This window comes from Cervus canadensis, chromosome 17 (genome assembly GCF_019320065.1).
Source record: "Cervus canadensis isolate Bull #8, Minnesota chromosome 17, ASM1932006v1, whole genome shotgun sequence".
Lineage (NCBI taxonomy): Eukaryota > Metazoa > Chordata > Mammalia > Artiodactyla > Cervidae > Cervus > Cervus canadensis.
The window spans coordinates 13884563-13899697 of NC_057402.1; the positions used below are offsets into that span (position 1 = coordinate 13884563).

The window sequence follows — 15135 nt, forward strand, 5'->3', positions numbered from 1 at the left end:
TTTCTTTCTTTTTTTCATCGAGGTATAGTAAATTGTTAGTTTCAAGTGCACCGCAAAGTGATTCAGTTATATGTGTATAGAAATTATACACACACACACATATTCTTTTGCAGACTGTTTTCCATATAGGTTGTTGCAAGATATTGAATTTAGTTCCCTGAACTGTACAGTAGGTCCTTGTTTATATTGCTTTTCTTTTTAACTTCATTTTTGATGTAAATTGATTGTATAAAAATTTATACTTTTAATGTGATCAACTTTATAAGCCTTTTAAAATATGCCTTATTTAAGAAATCCATTAAGGTGTCTATGCTGAATAAAGATTTTCCTGTACTAGTTTTAAAGTTTTATACCTCAAATTTAGGCCCTTCTACCTATTTGGTATTTATTTTTGTGTAAAACATAGGGTAGAGCTCTAATTATAACACATATAATTTTGTGTGTGAGTTTGCAAATGAAAAGCCTGTTATCTCATCCATTTATTCAACAATTCATCCTTTCTCTGATTCTTTGAAATCTTTCCTCTGTCATATGCCAAGGACCATGCCTGTTTGACTGTATTATGCTTTTTCTTTTTTTTGGATTGTTGAAGATGATTTTCAAGGTCACTAAAGTGGTAGGAAAAGCTTAGAAAGTCATCCTGATACTGATATGAGGCAGTGAGTTATGCCTACATTGACAATATAATTTATCATCCTAATTCACTTTTGAGAATGAAAGTGTATTCTTAAGATAATTAAAATTACATAATTTTCAAAATATTTACTTCTTGACTGAAAATTGGTTTTATTACATTGGACTATAAGACAACCTGTTCAAAAACCATTTTCCTAAAATATTTTTTTTTCTAAAATATATAATACATATATGTTAAAATAAATTTTAAAAGCTATGTATTGATTATCTGAACTTTCAGAAATAACAATCAAAACAGTTATTCTTGGCATACTCACTCTAAAAACTTTATCTATTAGCATGTCATTGGTCTTTTTCTGAAGAATATGTTTTAAATGACCTTATTGTTTTTAGTGTTTTTACAAAATTGCTCATGCTTGTCTTCAAAGTTGCATTGTATGGCTCATAAATGTAGCATTACTGACTCTTCTATATAAACCACAATATTATTAACTGAAAAAAATACTTCCTCTAAGGTGCTGAGATACTTGATAAACTCAGAACAAATTCTATTAAATGGAGTCTGTTTTTGTTTTTGTATTAAAGTATTTAAGTACATGAATAAAATCATGCCAATGAGTTTGACAATGTAAATGAGATGACAAATTTCTTGAGACATCCAGGAAGAAATAACTGGAGTAGCCTCATATCTTTTTAAAAAATTCAACTGATAGTTAAAAATCTTGAAACCAGGAAAAAAAATCATCTAGTCCTAGGTAGATATAGTGATAAATTTTACAGTTGTATACAAACTCTTCCTGGGTGGCTTTTTAAAGAAGAAACTGACAAACTGATGCTAAAAGTTGTATTGAAATGCATAGAGCCAGGAATAGCCAAAACAGTTTTGAGAAGGAACAGTGGAGATGGAGGTCTTATACTACTTGATTTTAAGACTTAATGTAAAGCTACAGGTAATCAAGATGATATGCTTTAGACTCAAGAATAAATGTCAATATATATACATCAGTGGAACAGAGTTCAGAGTCTAGAAATGGACCCACACAAAACAGTCGTTTGATTTTCAACAAAGGTACCACGGAAAAATTGGATATCTAAGTACGATAAATAAAACCTCAACCTTATCACACTCCTTATACAAAATTAATTCAAAATGGATCATAGTCCTAAACATAAGAGCTAAAATTTCTAGGAGAGAATATAGGAGAAAATCTTCATAATGATGGGTTAGGCAGAGAATTCTTTGAAAGGACACATAAAAGGCACACATCATAAAAGGAAAAAAATTAGTAACTTGAACTCAATTAAAATTTGTAACTTTTGCCCTTTGAAATACACTGGTAAGAAAATGAAAAGACAAACCACAGGCATAGAAAGCTTTATAAAACATATGTCTGATAATGGACTTATGTCTAGAATATATCAATATCACAGATCATTAACACTATAAGCTCAGTTTTTAAAACACTTTACCAGTGGAGATATACAAATGGCCAATACCCACTTGAGAAGATCCTCAGTGTTGTTAGTCATCAGGCAAATGCACATTAAGACCACATGATACGGCAATACACACCCACTAGAATGACTATAATTAAAGATTTATAATAGCAAATGTTGTTGAGAATCTGGAGCTAATACAGTTATTGTATACTACTGGCAGGAGGGCAATGTGATACACCCTCTTTGGAAAGCAGTTTGGCCATTTCTTAGGAAGGTGAGCATACTCTAAGAATATGACTCTTCAGTCTCACTCCTAATGTATGTCTATGTAAAGATTTATATGCAAATATGCATCAGTTCAGTTCAGTGCATAGCAGCTTTATTCATGATAGCCCCCAAATGGAAATAGCCCAAATGTTTTTCAGCAGGTAAACTGCAGTAAATTCATATAGTAGAATACTACTCAGCAGTTACTAAGGCAGAAACTTCCTGATAAAGACTACAGGATGGATGAATTGCAAAAGCATTATGATAACAGAAGCCAGAAACAAAGGATCTTATACTGTACTATCCAATTTTTATGAAATTCTAGAAAAGGCAAAACCATGGGGACACAGAACACACCAGTGGTTTCCAGGAACTGGAGAGCGGTGAAAGGATTGACTGCAAAGGATACAGGAGGACTTTCTGGAGTGTTGTGAATGCTTTATATCTTAATTGTGATGATTGTTACATGACTGTATACAGTGAGTCAAAATTCATTGAATGTATACATCAATACTATCGAGGTGTGAAATATTATTGTCAATAAACTACACCTATAGAAGTTTGAAAGTAGAAATATTTCAACCCAAATATTTTCATAAACATTGTCTCTTTGCCTCCATTCAGAATACCTTCTTAGACAAATATTATTACAAAACAAATAAGCTGTATCTATGATTCTTAAAGTTCAATTTAGAGGCTGTGAAACTATATGCTTTTTCAGTTTTATTCTATTCTAGTGCAGAACATAAATTCATCCAATTAAAATTAGGTGTACCAGCTAAAGATTCTCCCCACAAGTTGAGATTTTTCAAAACACACTTGAGAACAAACTTCCATTATTGGGATTAACTAATTTTCTGTCCAGAATTGAAATGAATGAAAATAATTTCACTATTGAAAATGAGCAGAATTAATTTAGAATAGTCATTGATCTAACTGAAAGGTCATGCATCACAGAATATTATATATCTTCTATATTTTCTGCAGCTGCACTTAGTTTTTTCAGGCACAAGTTTTTTTTTCTTTGTTTTTACAACAGCTACTAACTTATTGGCTAGAAGCTGGTGGCTTGGCTTCCCTGGTGGCTCAGATGGTAAAGAATCTTTCTTTGATGCAGGAAACCTGGGTTTGATCCCTGAGTTGGGAACACCTCAGGTGATTTTGGGCTCCAAAATCACTACAGATGGTGACTGCAGCCATGAAATTAAAAGACACTTGCTCCTTGGAGAATAACTATGACCAACCTAGACATCATATTAAAAAACAGAGACATTACTTTGCCAACAAAGGTCCATCTAGTCAAAGCTATGATTTTTCCAGTGGTCATGTATTGATGTGAGAATTGGACTATAGGGAAAGCTGAGCGCCAAAGAATTGATGCCTTTGATCTGTGGTGTTGGAGAAGACTCTTGAGAGTCCCTTGGACTGCAAGGAGATCCAACCAGTCCGTCATAAAGGAAATCAGTCCTGAGTATTCATTGGAAGGACTGATGCTGAGGCTGAAACGCCAATACTTTGGCCACCTTATGCAAAGAACTGACTTATTGGAAAAGACCCTGATGCTGGGAAAGATTGAAGGCAGGAGGAGAAGGGAGTGACAGAGGGTAAGATGGTTGGATGGTATCACTGACTCGATGGACTTGAGTTTGAATCAGCTCCAGGAGTTGGTGGTGGATAGGGAAGCCTGGCGTGTTGCAGTCCATGGAGTTGCAAAGAGTCAGACATGACTGAGCGACTGAATTGAACTGAATGTACAGAGTGGTGACTGATTAACAATACTATATTATATACTTAAAAGTTGTTAAAGATAACTAATTGCATGCACATGTAATTGTGTGGGGAATGGATGTATTAACTAACTTTATTATGGTAATCATTTAACTGTGCATATACATATAAACACACACATATATATGTATATATATTTTAGAAATCTTCACAATGTACACCCTAAACTGATAAATAAATGTTCTATGTCAGTAATATCTCAGTAAAGCTGGGGAGGGGGAAGACCACCCAGATTTGAAATGTTCTTATGAAATAACTTAAAGGTGTATGCATGTTATCAGCATGACTTACTACTGGTGATGTAAAACTTGTCACCTGACCAAAGCAGTGTTTGCCAGATTTCTACACCGTGAAGTAACTTATCCTTCCCCGTCCACCAGCCCTCCCCCGACCCCCACCCCAGTCTACCACTACTATTTGTCATCCTTCTTTGGAACCAAGTCACTCACTAAGTCCAGCTCACACTCAAGAGAGAGGAGGGAAGAATTAAGCTCTACCTCCTGCAGTGGGCGGGGGCGCGGGGTGCAGGGGGGTGGCAGTGTCTCTGTAAATTATTTGGAGTTCTTTTATAAGGAGGACTTATCTTCTCTCTCCCATTTATTTATTTATCTATTTATGTCAGTATCAGCTCAGGCCTATTTATATTCTACTTTGTGTTGTAAACCAAACTATGTTATTTATTTTATTGCTCTGATTGTTTGAGCTTTAGTCATTCTTTTGGGTTGGCTCTAAATTCCTTTGACACGCCCCTGTCCTTTTGTTTTTTTAAGTACTTCCTTACCTTATGGTACTGCTATTTGCTCTGGGCTTATCTTGCGTTTTTGCCCCAGCCTTAGAATCATTTATTTACCCAAGGAACTCTGGTTTCTTTTATCATAGAATGGTGTTTGAAAACCAAGATCTGGGCCCTAGGTGTGCTTACTGTAGGAGAGTGTGGCTGCTCCTAGGGTCTCTCAGCAAACAGAGCTAGGAAACGTCTAAGACATATATATTATTATTCTGTATCTATCTTCATGTATATTAAGCTGAACATGAATTTATATTCATGTTTTTGACTCTAATATTTATAATATTTTTAACTCTTTTTTTTTTTTTTTAACTCTTAACTTAGTACTACATGGCTTACTTTGGCCTGCCTCCCTTGCGTCCTTTCTGATAGTAGGAAACCTGAATCCCACCATCCACCATTCATTTACTTATTCACTCGACTCCTCTGTATGTGCGGCTACTAACTTTGGAAGTAAATGCCAATATTTCTTCATAAAGGTCATATCTTCTAGTTTTAGTTTGGGCAGTGATATCTCTACCCGCCACCTCTGGTAGATGGAAGATGTCAACAAATATTTTGTGTAGGGTGCCTGCTCATAATCCACTTACTTGAGAAAGGAATTTGGGACTTAATTTTTCATTAAGCATGCACATTTTAAAAGCTTATTGTTGCTGAAATGAAAAATGAAAAATTTTGCAAAATATTGCAAAATGAAAAAGCACCCCCAAACAGTAAAATACAGTCTTTGTTTACTCCAGGAAAATTAATGACATAAGCACTGTAGAAGGAATGCTCTACTGTTTAAATACTTTACAATGGGACTTAGACTGTGTTTTCTTCACATATATCTAGCCTGTTGCTTATTATATTTCCCACTGACCCTGGAAGCCTGGCAACTTTGTGTATCTCATAACACATGGATGGCATGGGTTACAGAGTGATTGGCTTGTGTAGCAGGTGGATGAGTGGGCAGCAGCATCAAATACTTCTCCTGTGACTGTCAAGACAGGACGGGATGAATTGTGCCTAGCCACTGTGTTCCTGCACATTTCATTTTACCAGCAGGCACCTTGCATGATGTCTCTGAAAGGGCAGTGCTAGTTGTTTGTATCAGGAAACGATGGTGCAAAATGATTGCTGATCACCTTGCAGATTAAACAACATACAGAAAATGTATCTTACCACTTGACAAGACCATGGAAGAGGCTGCAGAGTTCAAAACAAAGAGCCTACTACACCTGTCACAGCCTATCCAAGCTTATTTTATTGTGGCGAAAAAATAATACTTTTTGAAAAGTAGATACTCTGAATCAAATATCAGACTCTATGGAATTCCCTGATGGCAGGTGTAAACTGGAGTGGGGGACAGCCGGGATGAATGATCACACATTTAGGACCTAACAGAAGTCTTAGACGCGTCAGAGTACAGGGGATAATGATAACACTCTACAAAGGGTGAGTCTAATAGTGGCAGACCATGGGCACCCTTGACTGCTTTTTATCTTGGTGAAGCCTGGGATTACCCCACAACTTCTCTTTAGGACTGAGCCTCTGGGAGTAACCCAGGGGCATTACAGTGTGCCTTCTTAGATCCCAAACTGATATTACAAACTCTCTCAAATGGCTTGAAACCTGTCCCAAAAATCTGCCCCTAGATTTTGACTGTGGGGGAGTCAGAGTTAAGTCACTGTGATGTTGAGAGAAGCTGGCATGTTTGGGAGTTGCGAGAAAAGAGCACTATGATAAAATCACATTTGTAAAGCGCATGGGGGAGCGAGGTGAGAGATGTGGGATTTCCCCATTGATGTATCTTTGAGTCAAGAGCTGACAATGTGGGAGGATACTGTTGAACTCATCTGAGCTAATCAAAAGCAGTAGCTAGTACATAGTGAGAGCTTCAGTTGTTAAATGCAGGGAAGAGTGCAGTAGTTTGGAAAGTTATATTACATGCAAGAGAGGATGTCCAAGAACTATGGATGATAGAAACATCAGTTTCTTCCTTCACTGAGCTTATATTTTTAAAGAGATGTAAAATGTTTTCACATAGGAGCCTGTCTCATCTACTCTCTAGAGCACAGGCTCTTAGATGTGTTCTGAGATTCAGATTTGGAGAATAAGTTAGTATTTCAGGATTTTTTTGTTCTTATTTTGTGTAGTTACATGTCTTCCGACCTTGGCTTTTTTTAGATCAGCCTCATAGAATGTGTGCATGTTAAGCCACGTCAGTCGTTTTCTCCTCTTTGCGACGCTGTGGACTGCAGCCCGCCAGGCTCCTCTGTCCATGGAATTTTCCAGGCAGAAATACTGGAGTGGGTTCCCATTTCCTACTTCTTTTCCTTCTCCTCATAGAATGATCGTTTCTATCTTCTTATTCTGTTATGGAATGAAATTTCTGTTGTGCCAGGTCATTAGGGAATAAGCAATTCGGGGCCTAAAAAATAAGTTTGCTGTATAGTTGAGGATTTGATGATGTATGTCCCCAATTTTTTACTTTAATTTTGAATGAAATTGTTTCTGAGAGGTGCCTTTTTAAACAGAGAGGTTTTTTGGCCAAAAGGTATGTGGGATCTTAGTTCCTTGGCCAGGGAGCACAGAGTTTTAACCGCTGGACCACCAGGGAAGTCCCTAAACAGGAAGTGTTTATCTTGACTTGATCTCTTCTTGACTCAGGGTCATGTTTAGGAATGTCAGTGTTTTGTGCTGTGCGTATCTATGGGGCATGGGACATGGAGCTGATTTATTTAGTCTGCAGCTACAAAAGCTCTGTGGGCTTCCCAGGTGGGCCTTAGTGGTAAAGAATCCATCTGCCAAGCAGGAGACATGGGTTGGGAAGATGCCCTGGCAACCCACTCTAGCATTCTTGCCTGGGAAATGCCATGGACAGAGGAACCCAGCGGACTACAGTCCATGGGGGTCGCATAAGAGTCAGACATGACTTAGCAACTTAACAACAGAGCTCTGGCTATGAACAGCCCCTTTTCCCCAGGGCCCCTTGAGCTGCCGTGGTTGACAGGCTTCTGGGTGGATGTGTGTGTCCTTAGGATTTTTTTGCTTTCTCTTTCTCCCCTGCCTTCCCGGGCTGTTGGTGAGCTGGTAACTCTTTGTTGGCTTAGACTGTAGAATGAATTTCGTTTGGGCCTCTTTCTGCAACTGGCTTTCTTCTGTGCCAATGTCTGCCACTTGCAACCTTGCCACCTAATCTGTCATTGTTTGCCATCTCTGCTTCTGCTTCCAGTCTCTGTAGCTATCTGACAGCTCTTTTCCCCTTCACTTCTTACCTTTTTCTATCCTTTCTCTTCTCCTTTGTGCTCATGGACATTGTCAGTAAATCAGAGAAAGGCTTTCCCTACAAATAGCCATCTGATCAGCCTGCAGCTCTTTAGCACTTTGGCCTGTTTTTATAGCCTAGTTTTTGTAGCCTCTGAACCTTAAATACGTTAAGAAAAGAAGATGCTTCTGAACTTGAAGCCATGGACTTATCAATTGACTTGTCTCCATATAAATGAAATTTTATTCTATATCTTGCAAAGTGTGGTCATCCTAGAGTGTACCTTTTGTTTTAAAAAGGTAGACTAATTTAATGTTCATGTTTCTTAACCCTTCTTGAATGGATCCCATTATTTGTTTAATTTTTCAAAGTATGGCAGCATATTGGATTGATATTCTCAAATGTTTGAGGCCCAGAGAAAAGACCCGCTCTCCCATTGGAGTCTTGCTAAACCTTCCTAGTGTCTGTTCAGACTCTATCACAGCATTTATTCACCTGGCCTCACAGTATGCATGTTCTCTCTTAGCATGTTAGGGGCTCTTTGAAGAGGAGAGAATGGGTATATACTGGTGTCATTTTTTAATTTTCTGCTTTACTACTGCTCTTAAAACAGTACCTTGTATCTAATAGCTGTCCCCAAACTGTTCTGTTGACATGAATAACCCACTCTGCCTCCCAGGTGCCTTTTGTAGTTTGAGCCTGAGGCTAGCTGAGGGCATCTCCCACTTGGGTCATTTCACACTTGCTCACACTGAATCTCCTCTGCCAGTTGCCCAAATTCCTAAATTCTTCCTACACTCTATCTCCAAAGAGTCTGGCTATTTTGCTGCTTAGGGGAACTTAGTGTCAAACAGAAACCAGAAAAAGTTACTCTGTACATCCTCTTCTACAGCCTTTTTTAAGATATAAATAAGTTCTTTACAGATCTCTGTCCTTAGGGATAAATGCTCATTTGTTCTTCACACAATTTTTTTTGTCTCTGAGCCAGTGCACTCCCCACAATAAAACAGGCCCACTACTTTTTAAATAGCCTTATTGAGGTATAGTTCACATAGTATACAGTTCACACATTTAGAGTAAATAATTCAGTGTTTTTTAGTATATTCACAGACTTGTGCAACCATCCCCATAAACTAATTTTAGGATATTTTCATCATCTCCAAAAGAAATCCCGTGCCCATTATTAGTCATTCTCCATTTCCCCAGTTTCCAGTTCTAGGTGATCAAGAATCTACTTTCTGTCTCTACAGACTTGCCTATGCCAGACATTTCATGTAAATGGAATCATAGTATATGTGGTCTTTTGTGACTGACTTTTTTCACTTGATACTACTGATTTTTAAAAAGACTTGTGTTTATAACTTTCCACAAAACAGATGTGGTCTTAGAACACTCATAACTCCTTCTGTGGCCTCCTTTTATTGGATTTGTGATATTTGGTTAAGTTGCAAAATATACTGTCACACATCAAATAACACTGACTGCTGATGGTATTGAAAATGGCCCTGTTTCAGAGCCAAGAGAATTTTGCACAAGATTCAGTTAAAGTTATATTTCATCAGTCTGCTTCACACTATTGCTGTGATCAAATGAAATGGGATACAGTAGGACTCAGTGGTTTTCACACTGACCCGTGTTCTAGTGGGTTATTTGAGGCTTTGGACTGTATAATCCTAAGGATCATAAAGCTTTGGAGCTGGACGTGACCCAGCAGTCACGGTTTAATCTCTTTCTCTGACTCCTATCCCATTTCACAGGTCTCAGAATGTTACAGATCTCAGAAGGTCAACTAGTTAATTAAAAGAGCCTGTTACGGCAAGATTAGAACCTGTGTATCTCAGTTACTAATCCAAGTTCTTTCTTTTACTTCTTTTTGGCCTGACTGCTGTTTTAGCCTGGGTTCTCTAGAAGCCAGAGCCTGAGGGCAGGGGTTCAGTGAAGATTTACTGGGAGGTGCAATCCCAGAGCAGTGAGAGTAAGAGAAAAGCAATGAGAAGGGAGACGCTTTGAGAAACAAAGGGATTGGATTGCGCTGTGTCAGGATGAGCCTCAAAGGGATTACACTGGTTGATCAGCAGGTGCGTATGCTCGACCTTATGTGGTGTCTCCAGACAGGATAGATGGACAGTTCATGGGAGCAGGGAGCGAGAGGGTGTGTATCTGCCTGGACCCTTTCTGCTGTTGTTTCTGATTATCAGAGGTCACCTTGTGGTGAGTTAATTCACGGTTCCGAACTGTGTCATCCTGCCTCACTGATAATCACTTGGAAAGCCAGATTCCATGCCTCAGGTAGAATTTTATCCAAGTTCGAAAGTGGTAGGAGAATCTAGAAACTCAGTGTACATGGCTGGTTAGCAGTCAATGGGGAGGATCTTCTGTCCCCAGCAGCATCCCTGCTTGGCTTCAGGGACAATGAGCCAGTGGTCTGGAGGGGAATTGAGGAGGTGCAGAAGCTAGTGGCTCAGTTGGTAAAGAATCTGCCTGCAATGCAGGAGACCTAGGTTTGATCCCTGGGTCAGGAAGATTCCCTGGAGAAGGGAATGGCAACCCACTCCAGTATTCTTGCCTGAAGAATCCCATGGACAGAGGAGCCTGGCGGGCTACTGTCCATGGGGTCACAAAGAGTCTTAGACATGACTGAGCAACTAGCACAACACACAACAGAAGTTATGTTTTATATCTTGGCAGGATAATATCCTTCCTAGCTTAGGCTCCTGAAGTCATTCATGAGCTAATACATCTGAAGGATTTATTTAGATTGACAGTGACCGTCTTTGTTCTAACGAGATGTTTTTTCATGTTGCTGTGGTTGAGACTCTTCAGAGTATTGAATATTTAGAAACCCGTAACAAAAACCTTTAGTTAGGAAACTTGTACTATTGACCACCTCTCTTCTCTACAGTATAGAAAACACCTGGAAAGACTTTTCATAATTAAAATTGCTCAGTACCTAGGTTTCTGTATAGGTTGTTCCACATGGAGAGATCTCCTCTGCCAGTTAAATTCTTATTCTTCTCCAACCTATATTGAGATTTCTTCTGCTCTGATCTCTTAAAATTTGCTTTCACTATATTTACCCTACTTTCTCTCATTTATATGTCACTTCAGAATTTTTCTCTCCTAGTTTGATTCTATGCTAATTTTCACCCTAAATGTCATTTGCTTTTTATAAATTCTCCTGCTTCCTAGAGTTAAAAATGCTTGTTGACTGTCTAAACATGGGTTGGAGTACTAGGTTTGGGCTAAATTGTCCAGCAGAATCTTGACAGTGGACAAAGAAATGATTAAATCTTTAAGCTTTTCAGTGAATAATAGCTAATGAAAATTTTAAAGTGAGCTTGGAAAGGTTTGGAGATGAGAGGATCATATATTAATTAATGAATAAAAGAGGAGGTTGTTTCAGTGTGGGAACAAATGGTAAGAAATACCATGACAAGGAGGCCAAAAACAGTGGTTAAATGGTAACTGTGGTATAGAAAATGAAGATCACACAAAGAAAAGGAGATTTTTGTAACAGTAACACTAGTAGAATCAGAGAATTTCAGAGCTGGAGGAGGCTTTAGAAATAATTTAGTTCAATCCAGTTTATGCAAGTGAAGAAAATGAGGCTGAAAGAGGTTGAGTGACTTAAGGCCAAACAACAGGCTCAGATCCAAGGTTTGAAGTCAGTTCTTCAGGCGGATGGTTGTTCCTCAGCTGCTTTGTACCACAAAGTACCACATCTCCTCTGAGAATGTTCCTCGCTTCTTTTCCTAAAGACTTCTACAGAGTTATTTTTACCATTTGGTGGTTTTATTTTTTTTTCTTTTTACCACTGTATTTGGTAAAATTAAAGGTTTTTGACTTTTTATTTACTTTTATTTATTTAAAAATTTTATTTATTTATTTTGGCTATGGTGGATCTTGGTTGTTGTGTGGGCTTTTCTCCAGTTGCAGGGAGTGGGGGCTACTCCCTAGTTGCGGTATGCGGTCTCCTCGCTGTGGCGGCTCCTCTTGTTGCAGAGCATGGGCTCTAGGGCACACGGGCCTCCGTGGTTGTGGTGTGTGGGCTCAGTCGTTGCCATTCCTGGGCTCTAGAGCACAGGCTCAGTAGTTGCGGCACACCGGGTTAGTTACTCCATATCACGTTGGAATCTTCCTGGACCAGGGATGGAACCCGTGTCTCCTGCATTGGCAGGAGGATTCTTTACCACTGAGCCACCAGGGAAGCCCTTTATTTACTTTTAATGTCTCCAAATACATTGGGCATTAGAGCTTAGAATTTATATAATGACTTCATACTAATAGTGTAGTATCAATGGAAAGGCTTCATCAAGAAAATCAAGCCAACTTCATAGCTGAGGAGACCATTAATAGTTTAATAAAAGAATTTTAATGGTTGCTTTTCTCATAAGCTTCTTTTCAAGACCATATGTAAACCCAGATCTGATCTTAAATATATTTGTCTGGAGTTCAAGCAGTTTCTCTTGTACGATCCTTCTGCAATGCTTCTATAGCATATTGGTGCCAATGGCATCAATTCTGGGCCAAACAAAATAAAATGCCTCTCCGCCTCTCTTCCCACAACACACACCCTATCTTTATTCAAGCTCTCCTAGCCCTTCCGCTGGTCACAAGACTTTATGAGAGGAACATGGGCTGAATTTCAGACTCCCATGACCAGGTGCCTTGGGCAATTCACAAACTGTGAAATCTTGGGAGACAGCTCAGTGTTTTTGGAGGCAGCTCAATGTTTTTGTGTACCCTTCACCTTTGTGATTTTAGGATTATCTTTATGAAAACTGACATGTTAAAATTGTATCCTAAAGAGTTTGCATCTCATTAAATATGGGTAGAATCCAATTTTTAAAACCATGTCCAGTTCTCTATGAAGAAGCTAATTCCATTTTCTGGAGGACACCCCTGTGAAAATAGCACTTGGTTGATGGTCACAATCTATTAAATAATTCTTTGTACTAAATGTTTTCTCATTCATTCAAATCAGTTTCTATAAAGAAGATGTTACTTTGTCACTTATGTTTAGTTAGTTAATATGTATTTGAATAGAATTTAGGTAAAATCTGGCAATCTTTCCAAGTTACAGAGGTTCTGATTTTTGTGGTTTCAAATGTCTTTGGCGGGCAGACAATTGCAGGGAAGAGAATATGGAGCCTGGGACATGGGCCGTTCCTGCACCTTAATTCTTTCTTCCCTCAATGCCTCGTTTTCTACCTATAAGTCATTAAGTAGGAAAACAAGATGACATTAAACCAATATTATTCTTCATATCATTAATAGCTGTTAGTCTTTTACCATAACTACCAGAGATTTTGTGTTTTTCAAGTAATGAGTAATGGTATACACTTTATGTCTTGTTAAGGCACAAGGAGGTAAACACCTGTGCACGTATCCCATTGGAGTGTCTTCTGTGAAACACACAATATTAATAGCAGTAACTAGCGTAGTTGGGGCTTACAGTTTGCCATTTGCTTTTACATAAGTGATGCCATTTAATCCTGACTGCAAGTCTGTGAAACAGGAATTATTATTAATCTCATTTTGTAACTTGACTTGCCCAGTGCGGCTCCTCTCCGGTACGGTATCCTTTCCTATGCTATTTTGTGTATGTTCGTGGCTTCAGTTATCACCCAGCTGTATCAAATTTATGTCACCAACCCTGAGCTCTAGATTTTTTTTAATCCAATGACATTTTTGGCCTCTCCACTGGGATGTCTCATAAATACCTCACGTTCAACAAATCCAAAACTGAACTCGTGGCCTCCCTGTCAAACCTGGTGCCCTTCCAATATTTTCCTTATTAGGGAATGACATCACCATCCACCATCCAACTGTGCAAAACCAGAAACTCAGTTCTTGCCCTGAAACTGTTCTTTCTCTTGCCTCATACCCCAAGTGTCACAGTTCTTTCAGTTTTGCTTCCTTTGTAGTCGTCAAATATGCCCACTTCTCTCTGTTTCCACTGTCACTCCTCCAGCCCAAGCTCTCCAGCATCATTTCTTCATCCTGCTCCAGCAGCTTCACAATTGTTCGCCTCATACTAGAGCTTCTTGCCCACCCATAATCTATTCTCCACACAACATCCAGAATGATCTTTACAAAACACAAATCTCAAAAGGTCACTTCCTACCTCCTCCCTGCTTAAAACCCTAGTGAGTTTTACTTCAGGAACTTCTCTTTCCTCTCAAAATAGAGACCAAATCTTTTATTTGGTAAGGACGTGTGATATAGTCCCTGCTTCACTTCCATTCTCCTCTTTTGCCAGGTTCCTGAGTGCTCTTCTCTGGGCTTTTTAATATACCACGTCCCCTCCTGCCACTGACCATTGTACATGCTTTCCCTTTGTTTGGATTTGTCTTCTTGCTGCCTGTCACCTAGTTACCTGCTACTCTACCTGGTTTTAGTACCATGAATCCTAAATCCCCAGCAGATCTAGACTCCCTACAATACTCTCTCATACTACCTTCTTTCTCTCCTTATGCACCTGACTACATGGGCTTCTCAGGTGGTGCTAGTGGTAAAAAAAAAAAAAGAAAAAAAAAAAACCTGCCTGCCAATGCAGGAAACATAAGAGACTTGATTCCCAGGTTGAGAAGGTCCCCTAGAGGAGGGCACGGCAACCCACTCCTGTATTCTTGCCTGGAGAATCCCATGGACAGAAGAGCCTGGAAGGTTACAGTCCATAAGGTCACAAAGAATTGGACAGGACTGAAGTGACTTAGCATGCACGCATGTACCTAGCACAGTTGCCGTGTTACACTTACTTGTGTGATATTTTAAAATTAATATTCATCATTCTCACCAGACCATGAGCTTCATATCACGGACTGTGTCTGGTTTTGTGTACTATTATATCAGCATGTCTAGGATTGTGCCCAGCACATAGTAGGTCCTTCATATGTGTTTGTGAATGAGTGACCCAGCGAATTTGATACATACTTTCTAAAGCCTTTTCTGGTCCTTACATCCT

At 38.9% G+C, this 15135-nt stretch overlaps 1 protein-coding gene across 3 annotated transcripts in view; it reads right to left on the minus strand.

Moving 5' to 3' along the window:
• Window positions 1-1754: 1754 nt before the first annotated feature.
• The window catches only part of MIS18BP1 (MIS18 binding protein 1), a 54630-nt gene continuing 41249 nt past the window's right edge, over window positions 1755-15135 (minus strand). For all 3 annotated transcript variants that reach the window (XM_043489976.1, XM_043489974.1, XM_043489975.1), the window contains exon 13: window positions 1755-1765. The gene's annotated coding sequence lies outside the window, so the exon portion shown is untranslated. The remainder of the gene's footprint in view (window positions 1766-15135) is intronic.